This window comes from Salvia hispanica, chromosome 6, assembly GCF_029641045.1.
Source record: "Salvia hispanica isolate PSC_SH4W2 chromosome 6, Shi_PSC_v1, whole genome shotgun sequence".
Lineage (NCBI taxonomy): Eukaryota > Viridiplantae > Streptophyta > Magnoliopsida > Lamiales > Lamiaceae > Salvia > Salvia hispanica.
In genome coordinates this window covers 23,325,236-23,333,134 of record NC_142697.1, presented here as the reverse complement: position 1 = coordinate 23,333,134, position 7,899 = coordinate 23,325,236, and positions in this window count along the sequence as shown.

Here is a 7,899-nt window from a genome sequence, read left to right as displayed (position 1 = left end):
AATTATTATGTGGAGAGAGAAGGTCGGTTCGCATCTTTTACACAGAAGAGAGAGACGGTTGCAGGCATGACATCAGCGACCGTACTCCTCCATAATTGTCGGCATTTTGAATTTCAAATTATAACTTCCCTCCTCAACTGCTCCTTCATGCACTCTTCCTCTAATTGATTCCCTTGACCGCGACCTAAAAAAATATGAAGACCCCAGACTCCTGGGTCAAGGTTAAAGTACGAGACATAAATCCCCTTTGAGTTTGGGTCTTCGAAAATATTTTTGGAAATTTTTGAATTTTTATTTTGTTTGGATTTTCTTTGTCTTCTAAAGCAATTAAACTATGTACAATTACCTTTGAATATTCTCGAATCCCCTGGATCAGTGTGTAAAAACATAACATTTCCCTTGACCCAGGAGTTCATCGAGAATATTCCTTTGTCTGGCTAAGTGATAACTGAGAGCGCACGTAGTGGTATTTCCTCCACTACGCATAGCTCAGAATTATCCCTATAGACTTTCAATCTATGGCCATTAACAAGAAAAGGGACCGAGTTAGGAGCACTTCCCTGGATTTCCACTGCTCCGTGTGCGCGGAGGCCAACGATGGTATATGGACCTACCCACTTTGACTTCAACTTCCCTGGCATTAGCTTGAGTCTGGACTGAAATAGAAGTACTTTCCGCCCCACCTGAAGTTCCTTGACCCGGAGGTTCTTGTCGTGCCAGAGCTTCGTTCTTTCCTTGTACCACATTGCTGAATCGAATGCCTCTAGCCGTAGTTCCTCCAGCTCCTGTAATTGCAGCTTCCTTTCTTCTTCACATGCCACAGACTTCATATTCATTTCCTTAATGGCCCAGTATGCCTTGTGCTCCACTTCCACGGGTAAGTGACACATTTTCCCAAACACCAACCTATAAGGTGACATCCCGATTGGTGTCTTGTAAGCAGTTCTATACGCCCACAAAGCATCGTCAAGGCGTTTACTCCAATCCTTCCTTGTGGTGTTAACTGATTTTTCCAAAATACTCTTTATCTCCCTATTAGAGACTTCAGCTTGCCCATTCGATTGGGGGTGATATGGTGTAGACAATCTATGATGCACGCCGTATTTCCTCATGAGCGCTTCTATAGTGCGGTTGCAGAAGTGTGTTCCTTGATCTGAGATAATCGCTCTAGGAACTCCATATCTGCTGAAAATGTTTGACTTCAGAAACTTGGCCACCTCTTTAGACTCACAAGTGGGCGTAGCCTTCGCCTCTATCCATTTGGAAACGTAGTCTACAGCGACCAATATGTAAGCATTTCCGTACGACGACGGAAATGGGCCCATAAAATCCATCCCCCAAACATCGAAAATTTCGCAGATCACTATGGGCACTTGGGGCATCTCATCTCGTCTCGAGATTCCCCCTGTCTGTTGACACCTTTCGCAGCATTGACAGTATTCAAAGGCATCCTTGTTCAATGTAGGCCAGTAGAATCCACTGTCTAGAACTTTCCTTGCGGTTCTCCTTGGTCCGAAATGCCCTCCACACGCCAAGGAGTGACAATGATGGAGTACATCTCTTTGTTCCCATTCAGGAATGCAACGTCGAATTATCTGATCTGCACACATCTTCCAAAGATAAGGATCATCCCAGAAGTAATATTTGGCTTCGCTTTTAAGCTTCATCTTCTGGGCCCGGGAGGCTTCCTCTGAACTTGGCACCTCTCCCGTGACCAAGTAATTTGCCAGGTCTGCGTACCATGGTTCTGCGTTACGTACGCGCTTTCCTCGATCAGATTCTCCTGGACCGGTTAAAACTAAGACAGATTCCCAGCTTATCGGTCTAGGTGGTTCGTCCATATAGTACAAATGCTCTTCGGGAAAAACATCGGGAATAGCCTCGTCCGTATCTCCTTGATGAATTCTACTCAAGTGGTCAGCCACTCGATTCTCTGTTCCTCTTTTGTCTCTTACTTCCCAATCAAACTCCTTTGACCCAAGAAGATAAGGGCGGAATTTTTCGAACGAGTAGACGACAGCCAACATTTCCTTCTCCGTAGTATCGTAATTCTTCTGAGCTTGATTTAGTGTCTTGGACGCATAGAAAATTACGTAGTTTTTCCCATCTATCTTCTGCCCTAGGACGGCTCCCACAGCGAAATCGCTCGCGTCGCACATTATCTCAAAAGGGTGATTCCAGTCCGGTGCCCTGATAATTGGTGCGGACACTAGTCTCTCCTTGAGCAATTGAAATGCCCTCTTGCATCCCTCATCAAACTCGAACTCCACATCGTTGTGCAGCAAATGAGTGAGTGGTTGCGCAATTTTTGCAAAGTCCTTGATAAACCTTCGATAAAACCCTGCGTGACCGAGGAATCCTCTAACTTCCTTTTGATTTGTAGGGTAAGGTAGCTTTGCAATCACTTCCACCTTTGCCTTGTCCACTTGTATTCCTCTTTCAGAGACCACATGACCTAAAACAATCCCCTCAGTTACCATGAAGTGACATTTTTCAAAATTCAGAACTAGATGTTTCTCTTGACATCTTTGCAGCACTAGGTCAAGGCTGGCTAAACAAGTGTCAAATGAGCCTCCATATACAGTGAAATCATCCATGAATATCTCGATGCACACCTCTAGTAGATCCGAAAAAATACTCATCATACAACGTTGGAATGTCCCTGGTGCATTACATAGACCAAATGGCATCCTTCGGTAGGCATAAGTTCCAAAAGGGCATGTAAATGTGGTCTTTTCCTGGTCCTCTGGGTTCACGAAAATCTGGAAATAACCGCTATATCCGTCGAGGAAACAGAAATACTGTTTGCCAGCCAGCCTCTCTAGCATCTGGTCAATGAATGGTAAAGGAAAATGATCCTTTTTGGTGGCTTCATTTAGTTTCCTATAGTCGATGCACATCCTCCATCCAGTGACCAGTCGAGTAGGCACCAACTCGTTCTTGTCATTCTTCACCACTTGTATTCCAGATTTCTTCGGTACCATGTGAACCGGACTGACCCACTCGCTATCTGGAATAGAGTATATGATTCCAAGGGACAGTAGTTTCAGAACTTCCTTGAGCACTTCCTCCCTCATGTTTGGATTCAGTTTCCTTTGTGGATCACGCCGAGCCTTTGCCCCTTCCTCTAGTCTGATGTGGTGCATGCAAAGATCAGGGCTAATTCCAACTAGGTCAGAAAGTGTCCACCCTATGGCCTTCTTGTTCCTCCTTATTACTTCCAGCAGCGCACTCTCTTGGTCTTCAGTCAAGCGGCTGTTAATTATCACTGGACAAGTTTCTCCTTCCTCCAGGTATGCATACTTTAAATTTTCAGGCAAAGTTTTCAACTCCTTCTTCGGTGTGATGGCTTCCTGAGGTAAAGGGTTCTCCGCCTTACTTCTTGGCGCCATTTCCTCTAGATTCGCTCCCTCGTCTGGGCTCTTCTCCTGAACAGATCTGGCTGATTGGAATGATAGTGGCTGGTGGCAGAATGCCATGATCGCTTCATTGATCTGATCATCTGTCAAGTCCTGTGTGAAAAAAGTTTCACACCATCCTGTCACCTCCTTTTCTACAGTCTGGCTCAGCTCCGAATTGTCAAACTGTTCCTGCATTAGTTCAGTCTCAAGATATTCTTGGACTAGGGGGTTAATTACATCTACAACATGCAAGTTTTCAACATCAAGCGGTTTTTTCATAGCTTCTTCAATGTTGAAGGTGTATTTCTCCCCATGATAGTCCAGGCATATGGTTCCATCAAACACATCAATAACAGTCTTCGCGGTGCGAAGGAAGGGTCTCCCCAGTAACACCCCACTAGACTCAGCAGATTCATTACCCCTCATTTTTATCACATGAAAATCAGCTGGGTATAGGAAATCATGCACTCTGACTATGACATTTTCCAATACTCCCTCAGGCGATATGCATGTTCTATCGGCCAACTGAATCACTACTTTAGTATCGACCAAACTGACTCCCACCAATTTTTTATATATTGACAGCGGTAGGACATTTATCGAAGCACCTAGATCACACATGGCATGCTCAATTTTAATATCACCTATAGAAATAGGAAGAGTGAATATACCTGGATCTGTACACTTTGACGGCATCCTCCTCTTTTGTATCACGGCGGATACATTTTCTCCTATAACAATCTTCCCATCAGGTTTGGTTTTTCCTGCTATGAATTCCTTGATGAACTTGCTGAAGGTGGGTATTTTCAGAGCCTGCAAAAAGGGTAGGTTAATCTCCAGCTTACTAAATATTTCCACAAGGTCCTCAGTATCATCTTTCTTTTTCTTGGCTTCTCCTCGATATGGGAATGGTTTGGGTCGCTTTACTGCATTCGTGGAACTCCCTGCTGGGGCTGCACCTGTCTCCCTGCTTCCCTCTTTAAGTTCCAACTCAGGTTCTGGATCAAGGAAAAATGGGTCACTTAGTCGAGGCATAGATCCCCTTAAATCTCCCTCCTGGAGGTCATCCTGTATAGGAATTTCTCTGAGTCCAGGATCATCTCCTCGAGACTTCTGATTCCCCTTTTCTCCGTTCATCTGTGAGGGTGTCTCCTCGTTTATCACTTGCTTCGGTCCTTCATAGCCTTTCCCCGATCTCAAGGTAATTTGACTAATATTTGCTCGGTCTGGTGGTTTGACAGTGGCAGGCAATTTCCCTTCATTTCCCCGCATTTCGTTCAGCGACGTGGCCAACTGGGACATCTGCTTTGCCAACATGTCCATGGCAGACTTCTGCTCCTGCTGGGCATCTTGAATTTTGTGCACCACGTCATTATTAGCCTGCATGTTATTCTGCATGTGTTGTTGGAAATTTACCAGGTCATGCACCATGTCATCAAGATTCCGCTGTGGTCGGAAACCTTGAATTGAACTGGGATTAAATCCTTGATTTTGATTGGTTCCAACCACCTGGTTCTGGCGAAAATTTCCCTGACCTCCTTGATTATTGTTGTACTGGGTTGCTGGACCTGGGTGACTCTGTTGGAAATTTTGATTGTTTCCTGAATTGTTCCTCTGATGCGGTGGCACATAAGAATTCCCTTGGTTGCTCTGGTTCCTGTTGTTCCAGTTATGCTGATCCCCTTGGTTACGGAAATTCCAGTTGTTCAGCCCCTCTTGCTGCTTCCCTGCCCAGTTAGAATTATGCTGTGGTCCTTCCTGATTCCGGCTGGGCCATGTCTGCTGGTTCTCCGCTGGACCTGGGTGTTGTGACTGTGGTTGTTGGTTCCCTTCAGCCCATCTGAAACAAGGATTGTCCCTCCATGGTGCCTCCTTAATCTTCCACTGGTTCCAGTTGGTATTTTGATTACTTTGATTCCAATTCCCCATTGCATTCACTTGAGCTTGGAAATCTCCATCGAGTGAGGGATTATTGTAAAATTGAAGCTGATGTTCCTCTTGACCTGGGTTTTTTTCCTTATCAGTCGACCCAGGGGTATTTTTCTTTTCAATGGCATTTAGCAGTGCCTTCTCCAGTCGATCTATTCTGTCTCTAACCTCTTCTCCTTCTCGTTCCTTAACTGTGTTCGCGGAGCTTCTCCTCATGATAGCACGCGGGCAGTCATACGCCTTCTTCGCGTCGATTAATCTTCCCAGAATCTCGCGTGCCTCGCTTGCCTTATTCTTGGTGAAATTCCCCCCGCTCGAGGAATTCATTAAGTCCTTGGACTCAGGATTTGCCCCTTCGTAGAATAGATAAAATGTTTCAGCCTCCGTCATCCTGTGATTTGGGCAAGCGTCAAGCAGGCCTTTAAACCGAGACCAATATTGGCTTAAAGATTCATCGTAGTCCTGCTTACACTCTTGAATTTCTTTTTTCAAAGCGTTTGTCTTATTGGACGGAAAGAAATAGTCCAGGAACTCCAATTTGAAATCCCTCCATGTGGTGATCGAGTCAGGTGGAAGCCTCAGCAACCAAGTGTTTGCCTCTCCTTTCAATGCAAATGGAATCGCTCGCAGGCGATAGTCCTCCTCGGTAGTTTCGTTAGGCCTTTTCTGGATGCTACATAGCTTACTAAACTCGTTCAAAAACTCATAAGGACACTCATTCCTCCGTCCAGAGAATGTAGGTAAAACGCCCAGCACATTCGTCTTGATCTCAATAGACCGCTGACGTTGATTTGACACTATGGCATGAGCTGGCTCTCCGTCGAGATGTGCAGTTAGCGAACCAATCTCTGGGTCTAGGTCCACTAAGTTTGCCATTACAGACTCCTCTTCCTCCCTTTCCGAATGCTCAGTTTCTGACGACGACCGTGAATCCTCTTTCCCCGATGAATTCCACTCTTCTTCACTCCCTGATTCAAACGGAAATGGATCTACAGTTGACAACCCCGATCTGGTAGTTATGGCGGATGTTGATTCCTTAACTTGCCACTTCAACTGCACGTTCCTTGACCAAGATGGGTTGCTCCAGATTCCTGACCTTGAGCCCTTGCTCATAAACTGCCAAAAGCGAAATTCAAAAGATTAAAACTATTTACACCAAATCTCTAAACACATAAACAAACTACGCCATCCATCCCCGGCAACGGCGCCATTTGAAGAGTTGATTTCTTGCTTGCTGTATCCTATCAATTTCTAATTACACACTTCCTAGATCCAGTAAATCAACTAGATCACAAGGTCTAGAGACTCACAAGACTGGAAGTCTGGTCGTTGGTACGCAAGCAAACCTTCAAAACCCTCAACCACAGATACTAAACTAGCACAGGGAAGTAGGGATCGATCCCACAGAGATGGACTCGTATAGTACATGCATAGAGATTTGGAAACTATTTTTGGGTTGGCTGCTGCCACGCATATTTTGGGTTGAGGAATTTAACTAAGTGAATTTGGAAATAAAGTATGCTATGCTAACTGCTAGATCTAGGCAAAAAATGAATTATGTATAAGAACTAAATCAAATCAACTACTAGATCTGGGACTTCTACGAACATCTCTAGACCAAGGAGATTAAAACAAGTGGGGACCAAACTCTGAAAAAGGTAAGTACGGACAGAATCGAATCTGCAGCCTAACTAACTAAAGCATCAACTGAAAATGACTTCATCTTCTTCAACGAACACAAATAAATGCAGAGATCAAGAAAAACAAACTCAGATGTAGATCGGAGGCATAATCTTAACAGAAAACTAAACAACGACGGAAATTAAACTGCTAGACGAAGCAAACCAGGCAGAACAAAATTTCCCATAATTTCATGCAGAAATTCACCTCCCCTGTTCAGATCCATACTTCGGATGCTAAATCCACTCCGGATCCAAGCATCAGAACAACAAACCAACCAAACACAACTCCATAGCCATGATTCTCAAATCTATTAAGATATTCAGCAACAAATTCAAGATAGCATCTCAAATAAACACTCCGAAATAGCAAGCATCATAATAATCAACACGAAATCTAACTTCATCAAAGCAAATCAAATGTAAACAGAACGGATAAACTGATTCAGCAACAAAACAACAAGCTCGACTTCCAAACGTGAAGTTCGAGACTGAACTGAGTACCAAACAGAAATTTTAAAAGAACAATTGTTTCTTCGCCCTCAAGGGACGGTGATGCACTGATACGAGACTCCTGAAAACGAAAACCACCCCAAATTTCCCATATCCCTAGTGTGTGTGCTAAGAGCGTGACTGTGTGTGGAGTGTAACCGATCTGCCATTCTTGTTGCGCACTCCTTTATTTATAAGCTTCGAGGTGGGGCCCAGCGAGGTATTGATTGACTTGATTGCCCTCAGCTTTTGGCTTCCTTCCTCTAGCTTTTCCTCGTGATTCCGTTCCTGCTCCTCGCTAGATATCCTCCTCCAGCATCTCCTGGATCTAGCGCTACACACACACCTGGCTTAACAAAACTTGTTAGATCCAGCAGAAATGTGATGTTTTTCACTAC